The sequence below is a fragment of the Bufo bufo genome, unplaced genomic scaffold (assembly GCF_905171765.1).
Source record: "Bufo bufo unplaced genomic scaffold, aBufBuf1.1, whole genome shotgun sequence".
Taxonomy (NCBI): Eukaryota; Metazoa; Chordata; class Amphibia; order Anura; family Bufonidae; genus Bufo; species Bufo bufo.
Window position 1 is genome coordinate 45,864 of NW_024401181.1, and position 9,137 is coordinate 55,000.

Consider the following 9,137-nt stretch of genomic DNA (forward strand, 5'->3'; position numbering starts at 1 on the left):
CCAGAAAAAAGGCGCCTGAAATCGCGCGGTCTCGCCGCGGGAGGACCTCCCGGGCCTAAGGGACGCTTGGGTCATACGCCCTCTGCCGCTCCCCAGTCACCCGATTTGTTTCGGGCCTAAGGGAAGCGTAGGGTGTCTGCCCTCTGCCACTCCCCAGTAACCCGAGTCGTTCCGTCCCCGCGACGTCCCCCTGCACGCCCTTCTCTGCTGTCGGGCCCCTCGCCGGCCGGCCGGTGCTGCCGCGCGATCCACTCGTTGGCGACCCCCACGGCGGGGTGAACCCGCGCCACGGCGGGGATCATACGCGCCGCATAGCCCTGCGTTTTGCCAGAGAAGAGAGACTACAGGGTTGAAGCGGGTAGACAAGGAGCCCGAGAGGCAGGCGACCCGTCCCCGGGCCTCGGTCCTGGGGGCTTCTTCTCCTCCTCCGGATACACCTCCTTCCCTCTCACCCCCACCGCCCTCGTCTGATCCTCTGCTCTCAGCGGCTAGGAGAGGAGGAAGAGGGCCGCGCCCGGTTGCGCGCGCGCCCTTCAGGGGCGGCGGTCGTTCTCTGGATCTTTCCATTGGCCTCCTCCTCCCTCTCCGCACCGGGGGGGCAGGTTTCTCCGGGAAACCCCCTCCTCGCTCCGTTGCCTACCTGGTTGATCCTGTCAGTAGCATATGCTTGTCTCAAAGATTAAGCCATGCACGTGTAAGTACGCACGGCCGGTACAGTGAAACTGCGAATGGCTCATTTAATCAGTTATGGTTCCTTTGATCGCTCCAACCGTTACTTGGATAACTGTGGTAATTCTAGAGCTAATACATGCCGACGAGCGCTGTCCTCCAGGGATGCGTGCATTTATCAGACCAAAACCAATCCGGAGGCCCGGGCGCGGCGGGGCCCGCGGGCGGGGGTGGTCTCGGCCTCCCCGATTTCCGCCCGCCGCCGCTCTCCCCGGCCGCTTTGGTGACTCTAGATAACCTCGGGCCGATCGCACGTCCCCGTGACGGCGACAATCCATTCGGATGTCTGCACTATCAACTTTCGATGGTACTTTCTGCGCCTACCATGGTGACCACGGGTATCAGAGTTCGATTCCGGAGAGGGAGCCTGAGAAATGGCTACCACATCCAAGGAAGGCAGCAGGCGCGCAAATTACCCACTCCCGACTCGGGGAGGTAGTGACGAAAAATAACAGTACAGGACTCTTTCGAGGCCCTGTAATTGGAATGAGTACACTTTAAATCCTTTAACGAGGATCTATTGGAGGGCAAGTCTGGTGCCAGCAGCCACGGTAGTAGGACGTGTGGAGTGAGAGCTGTCTGAAGTACCGTGTTTCCCAGGGAGATTTTTCCAGCTCTTCTCCCTGAGGATAGAACCAGGCTTGTGGGAAGAGTACCATCTTTTTCCCCAGCCCAGGCCCTGCCTCTCCCTAGGGAGAGCGAGGTGGAGGTGGAGGAGTTGGAAGACTCCAAATCTCTGGCATCCTAGGCAGGTCCCCAAACCTTGCAGTCTGAACCAGCCCTCCCGGTAACCCCAGTAATGGAGGCGTACAGTGGCATTCCGCCAGAACAGGAACAATTGCACCTACCAGCGTTGCCATCTTCGGATGAGACATCAGCCATGGAAGGCAGCGATGAGGATGGCGGTCTGCTAAGAGAGATCCGAATGTTGGAGTCGCCCGCGGTGGACTTTCGGGGTTTTGCCTTCGGAGAGGACCTGCTGGACGAGGACGAGAGCTGCGGCAAGAAGAAAATAAAGAACAAAAACAAGAACAAGAAAAAGAACGTGGAAAACATCCAGACACGTCTTGTCTATACGCGCTTGGTGGGGGCTGAAAAGTCCTCATCAGGCGTGTATCCCGCTAAACTCCCTGTCTCGGCATCTGAGGTGGTGCCTGAGCGGAGGAGCGGGGAGATTGTGCAGCCCAAAATGGAGCCGGACGCCGTACCTGCTTGCGGAGGCAGGGAGGAGGTGCCGGCAGAAAGCGGGAATCGGCAGTCACCCATTGAAAGTGGAGGGGGCGGGCAAAAACATCGGGAGTCCCCGCCCACCACTCTCCCAGCTGTTCCGTACACCACTCTGGCTACCGCTCTGCCTGCTGTTCCGGTATGTAGAGTGGTGCTGGGGCGGTGTGATGATGAGGTCACCGTCCCTCCTACACAGGGCGGTGATAGCTCTGGGTCCCCGCCTGCAGCTGCAAACGTGCGGCAGGGATCAAGGGAGGCGGCGGTGAATGAAGCAGGAGGCGTGGCCGGGGGTGTGTGCATGTGGGCGTGGCTGGGGAGGTGCCCGGCCGTGCTTCTGGACGCGCTCCCGAAGCTGGGAGTACAGGTGCAGGCAGTAAGCGCCTGCGTATTGAAGAGCCAGGGGCCGGAGCTTCCGGGGAGAATATGACTGCGGCGCTCCGGTCCACTAAGAAAGGGTGCATTGCGCCAGAACAAGTGGCCATGTACATTGCCGCTGGACACGCCCCCTCTGTCTCTGCCTCCTCCTCCAGCGCTGAATTAAGTGCTGGGGAGGGGGGGAGTGTGATGATCAATGCCCAGGTCTCAAGGGCAGCAGGGGGGGCTTGGCCAGTGGCAATGAGGGTGGCAGGGGATATAGTAAGAATGATAAGGAAAATAATAATAAAATAAATAATAAAGATAGTAAAATTAAGGATAGTAAAGTTAAGGATAACAATAAAGGGAAAAATAAAGGTAAAATGATACCTGCTGCACCTGCTGCACCAGCTGTCCCAGCAGGGAGAAAGGGTGCACGTGAGCAGGGTGTTGGTAGGGGTGTTGGTGGAGGTGCTGCATCTGGTCCCAAAGGTGGGATGGATGCTGGGAGTCAGCAGACTGTCGCTGAGAAAGCGGCTTATGATAGTATAGCTTTAAATAGCATAGCTAGTGAGGCTCGTCTGGTGGATGTCCACATTAGGCACACCCCAGATCACGGGGGTTTCACTTACTATGATTAGGTCTAGAATAGACAGTTTTTTTTTGAAGAAGGAGGCTACTTTCTCGCCCTTAAGGGTTGTGGAGGTAGAATTCTCCGACCACTGTCTGATTATGTTCTCTCTGAATATTTCAGAATCCCCCCAAATGTGAAGAGGTTACTGAAGGCTGAATGCGGGAGTCCTGGAGGAAGCAGAGGTGAGACAATCCTTTGAGGACTTTCTTCAGAGTCAGGTAGCTTTGCTGGATCTCTGTGACACTAAGTCAGAGTGGTGGGAGATATTCAAAGACCGGGCCGCAAAGTTCTTCCTCCAGCTCTCGAGCCTCAGGTCCCTGGACAGGTACTGCCTGTATCAGGGTCTGAGGAGGAAACTCGAAGATCTGGTCTCGACTGGAGGTAGCCGCGAGGATATCTCCAGGGTGAAATCTTTGCTCAAGAGGTGCCAGTATGATAGGCACACATCTTTAGTTTTTGAGAGGGACTTCGGGAAGTACAACTCGCCCGACCCCTACAGAAACTGTATGATGTCAGTGAAGAGTAAGTTAGTGACAGGACTGGTTGACAGTACGGGTTCCCTGAACAGGTCCAGATCAGGGATCCTGGAAGTCGTCAGATCCTTTTACTCGTGCCTCTTGGGAAAGAGGGATCTGGATCGGGACAAGATGTCGGCTTTCCTGGCTGAAATCACCCCTGAGTCAGAAGCTCACCTCTCTTTTGACGTTTTGGTGGAAGAGATCAGGAAGGAGGAAGTTATCCTGGCGGTGGAAGGGTTAGCTCTGAAGAAGTCGCCAGGCCCGGATGGCTTAACATCCGAGTTCTATACGACCTTTAAGGACTCTTTATGTCCCCTCTTGACTGAGGTATTCAATGAGTGTCTATCGTCGGGCACTCTGCCTCAGTCAATGAGGAGGTCAGCCCTGATCCTCCTATCAAAGGGTAAAGATCCGAGCCGTATTGAGAACTGGCGTCCCATAGCACTTCTCAATACGGACAGAAAGATTCTGGCCAAGATACTGTTTAACAGGCTGGTGAAATTTGCGCCTCAACTCCTTTCGGTGGCTCAGCATTGCTCGGTTCCAGGCCGCAGCACTTTTAGTGCTGTGCTCGGTGTCCGAGAGGCAGTGGAACAGAGTAGAGCAGGCCACTGGAGGGGGTACATGCTGTCCTTAGATCAAGCAAAGGCATTTGATTGGGTGAACCATGAGTACCTCTGGTTGGTCCTTCTGAAGTATGGCCTGCCGGGGGGGTTTGTCGATTGGTTAAGGATCTTGTATGCGGGGGCGGAGAGTTTCCCGCTTGTGAACGGTTGGTCTGGCTGCCCTTTTGAGGTTGGGTCTGGCGTTCGCCAGGGTTGTCCTTTGAGCCCGCTTTTATACGTGTTCGCGATTGATCCCTTTCTTAAGAGGGTCAATCGTGGACCGTTGGTGGGAGTCGGGATGGATCCGGCGGCGCCGGAAGCCAGTCTGAGGACAGTAGCGTACGCCGACGATGTCACCATTTTCATGTCCTCGAAAGGGGAGGCGGAATACGTGATGTCTGAGGTGGACCGCTACTCGGAGGCATCCGGGTCCATGATTAACCGGGATAAGTGTGAGAGTCTCTGGCTGGGAGGGGGCGATCCAGCTTTCAATCTCCCGGACACCCTCCCAGAGCCCCAGTCGTCAGCCAAAGTCCTAGGCATCCATTTCGGCCATGGGGATTATCCCACCCAAAATTGGGACGACAGGCTTAAGATCGCTACTCAGAAGATGGACCAGTGGAAGGGCTGGTCTTTGACCCTCAGGGAAAGGGTGCACCTGATCAAAGCTTTTCTGCTCCCTTTGCTGATCTATTTGGGCAGTGTGTGAATCTTGCCAGAGCCTCTCTGGACTCGGGTTTACAGTCTGTTTTTCCAGCTCTTATGGGGAATAGACTGAACCTGATCAAGAGGGAGGTGACTTACCGCACGAGGAGACTAGGGGGGTTATCTATGGTCAACCCCGTGGTGTTTCTTGTGAACACATTTGTTAAGGTTAATCTGGCAAACCTCTGGATGGAGAGGGCTTCTCCGTGGGTAGTCTCCTGCCGGGGGTGGTTTCGGCCTTTCTTCCAGGAATGGGAGACGAGAGGGCAAGTGAAGGACTTGCGTACGCCTCACGGATATCTTCCGGCTTATGTCACCCCCGATTCTGAAGGTAATCCGCCGGTGGGGTTTGGAGGAAGGGGAAATCAGGACTCTGTCAAGGAGGTCCCTTGATGAGAGGGTCTTGTTGTCCCCCTTCCAAAAGCCCCTGGCCCTCAAGGATTGCCCAAGCCGGGATCTAGACAAGGGGTTACAGTTGCTAAATTCTGCAAAGATCCCCTTGAAGTTTTGGGACTTGGCTTGGTGCTGCTTTCACGGGAGGCTGTATGTAAGGGACAACCTGAAGTACAGGAACTCTGAGGAAAGGGGTTGTCCCCGGGAGGAGTGTGGCTCCATACTGGAAAGTATGGAGCACTTCCTGCTTCAGTGTCCCTTTAATACAGAGGTGTACAAACGGGTGGGAGCTTCCATTGGCTGGCCTAGGCTAGCCAGCCTCTCCTATGCGGAGTGGGCCTATGGAGTGCTCAGAGACCTGGGAAGAAGGGACCTGTGCACATGTTTTTTAGTAAGCATAGTGGTTAGGTACTACACGTGGAATGCACGGTGTTTAGTTTCAACGAAGCAGAAAGTCCTCCCAGTAGATGAGGTGTGTAGGAACATTCTGGGGACCTGTTGAAGGTGCGTTCTCTTGAGTACGAAAGACTGGGTACCAGTAGGGCCTCTCTCCTCTGGAGAGGCTTTGCTTTTAGTGTACCGTAGTCTAGTAGTACTCTTCCTGGTGGTGGGCTGATACTCTCACCCGAGATTTTTGTTTTGGAGATGTACGAGTTTATGAAAGGCTTGCAAAGGCTGAACTTGGTCCTTCGGGTATGGTTGTGTGCTGTTATATAGAATAGTGTTTATTGTATAGTGTTTATTTGTATATATTGTATATTGTTGTAGGATAGGGTAAGCAGGGGTTAGTTAGTTAGGTTGGGTGGGTTAGGGTGAGGGGGGGGCACCTATAAAATGTGGGGAGGCCTGCATCCAGTCCTGGACTATGCGGACATGGGAGGACATAGGGCGAGGGCTGGATGTGGGTGGTGGAGATAGGGCTGGCCTCGGACTATGCGGACATGCAGAGGACATGAGGCGGAGGTCAGTCCTGAGGGTCTTAGTTTAGGATAGGGAGCGGCTAGGGACAGGTTAGGTTAGGATAAGTGTGTGGTATGATTTTGTAGTGTTATATATATAAAATATATATATATATATATATATATACACACTGCTCAAAAAAATAAAGGGAACACTTAAACAACACAATGTAACTCCAAGTCAATCACACTTCTGTGAAATCAAACTGTCCACTTAGGAAGCAACACTGAGTGACAATCAATTTCACATGCTGTTGTGCAAATGGGATAGACAACAGGGGGAAATTATAGGCAATTAGCAAGACACCCCCAATAGAGTGGTTCTGCAGGTGGTGACCTGACCACTTCTCAGTTCCTATGCTTCCTGGCTGATGTTTTGGTCACTTTTGAATGCTGCCGGTGCTTTCACTCTAGTGGTAGCATGAGACGGAGTCTACAACCCACACAAGAGGCTCAGGTAGTGCAGCTTATCCAGGATGGCACATCAATGTGAGCTGTGGCAAGAAGGTTTGCTGTGTCTGTCAGCGTAGTGTCCAGAGCATGGAGGCGCTACCAGGAGACAGGCCAGTACATCAGGAGACGTGGAGGAGGCCGTAGGAGGGCAACAACCCAGCAGCAGGACCGCTACCTCCGCCTTTGTGCAAGGAGGAACATGATGAGCACTGCCAGAGCCCTGCAAAATGACCTCCAGCAGGCCACAAATGTGCATGTGTCTGCTCAAACGGTCAGAAACAGACTCCATGAGGGTGATATGAGGGCCCGACGTCCACAGGTGGGGGTTGTGCTTACAGCCCAACACCATGCAGGACGTTTGGCATTTGCCAGAAAACACCAAGATTGGCAAATGCGCCACTGGCGCCCTGTGCTCTTCACAGATGAAAGCAGGTTCACACTGAGCACATGTGACAGACGTGACAGAGTCTGGAGACGCTGTGGAGAACGTTCTGCTGCCTGCAACATCCTCCAGCATGACCAGTTTGGCATTGGGTCAGTAATGGTGTGGGGTGGCATTTCTTTGGAGGGCCGCACAGCCCTCCATGTGCTCGCCAGAGGTAGCCTGACTGCCATTTGGTACCGAGATGAGATCTTCAGACCCCTTGTGAGACCATATGCTGGTGCGGTTGGCCCTGGGTTCCTCCTAATGCAAGACAATGCTAGACCTCATGTGGCTGGAGTGTGTCAGCAGTTTCTGCAAGACGAAGGCATTAATGCTATGGACTGGCCCGCCCGTTCCCCAGACCTGAATCCAATTGAGCACATCTGGGACATCACGTCTCGCTCTATCCACCAACGTCACGTTGCACCACAGACTGTCCAGGAGTTGGCAGATGCTTTAGTCCAGGTCTGGGAGGAGATCCCTCAGGAGACCGTCCGCCACCTCATCAGGAGCATGCACAGGCGTTGTAGGGAGGTCATACAGGCACGTGGAGGCCACACACACTACTGAGCCTCATTTTGACTTGTTTTAAGGACATTACATCAAAGTTGGATCAGCCTGTAGTGTGTTTTTCCACTTTAATTTTGAGAGTGACTCCAAATCCAGACCTCCATGGGTTAAAAAATTTGATTTCCATTTTTTTTTTTGTGTGATTTTGTTGTCAGCACATTCAACTATGTAAAGAACAAAGTATTTCAGAAGAATATTTAATTAATTCAGATCTAGGATGTGTTATTTTTGTGTTCCCTTTATTTTTTTGAGCAGTGTATATATAAAAATAATAATAAAAAAAAAATAATAATAATAATTTTTTTTTTGTTCTTTGGTTAGTAGGGGCAAGTAGCCCAAGGTTTTTGTTATGACGAGGTAGTCTTAAATTTTGGTTGAAGTTTTATTCTGATTTACTTTGGCAAGAATAGCCTTAATTTTTAGTTTCTATGGGTTAGGATTACAGCCGAACCGGCTAGGAAAGTTTTATTTATTGTAGTGTGTAGTTTGTAGGTTTGTAGTTATAGGCATGAATGTGTGTGAGAATGTGGCTGGGGCAGCTGGAATGCTGTCTTTGTTTAAGTTTTTGTTTGTGCTTTGTATTTATTTAAGTAACGTTTTGCAATTTTATAAACAAAAAAGAGTTCCAGCTCCAATAGCATATATTAAAGTTGCTGCAGTTAAAAAGCTCGTAGTTGGATCTTGGGATCAAGCTGGCGGTCCGCCGCGAGGCGAGCTACCGCCTGTCCCAGCCCCTGCCTCTCGGCGCCTCCCCGATGCTCTTGACTGAGTGTCCCGGGGGCCCGAAGCATTTACTTTGAAAAAATTTGAGTGTTCAAAGCAGGCCGGGTCGCCTGAATACTTCAGCTAGGAATACAGGGAGTGCAGAATTATTAGGCAAGTTGTATTTTTGAGGATTAATTTTATTATGGAACAACAACCATGTTCTCAATGAACCCAAAAAACTCATTAATATCAAAGCTGAATATTTTTGGAAGTAGTTTTTAGTTTGTTTTTAGTTTTAGCTATTTTAGGGGGATATCTGTGTGTGCAGGTGACTATTACTGTGCATAATTATTAGGCAACTTAACAAAAAACAAATATATACCCATTTCAATTATTTATTTTTACCAGTGAAACCAAGATAACATCTCAACATTCACAAATATACATTTCTGACATTCAAAAACAAAACCAAAACAAATCAGTGACCAATATAGCCACCTTTCTTTGCAAGGACACTCAAAAGCCTGCCATCCATGAATTCTGTCAGTGTTTTGATCTGTTCACCATCAACATTGCGTGCAGCAGCAACCACAGCCTCCCAGACACTGTTCAGAGAGGTGTACTGTTTTCCCTCCTTGTAAATCTCACATTTGATGATGGACCACAGGTTCTCAATGGGGTTCAGATCAGGTGAACAAGGAGGCCATGTCATTAGATTTTCTTCTTTTATACCCTTTCTTGCCAGCCACGCTGTGGAGTACTTGGACGCGTGTGATGGAGCATTGTCCTGCATGAAAATCATGTTTTTCTTGAAGGATGCAGACTTCTTCCTGTACCACTGCTTGAAGAAGGTGTCTTCCA

General features: G+C 51.4%; 1 long non-coding RNA gene across 1 annotated transcript; it reads left to right on the forward strand.

The window, feature by feature from the left end:
- The first annotated feature begins 1,064 nt into the window (after positions 1-1,064).
- On the forward strand, positions 1,065-8,370 carry LOC120985010. Its single transcript, XR_005775490.1, has 2 exons — positions 1,065-1,283; positions 8,193-8,370. It is a non-coding gene; the product is annotated as an uncharacterized LOC120985010 (long non-coding RNA).
- The last annotated feature ends 767 nt before the right edge of the window (positions 8,371-9,137 follow it).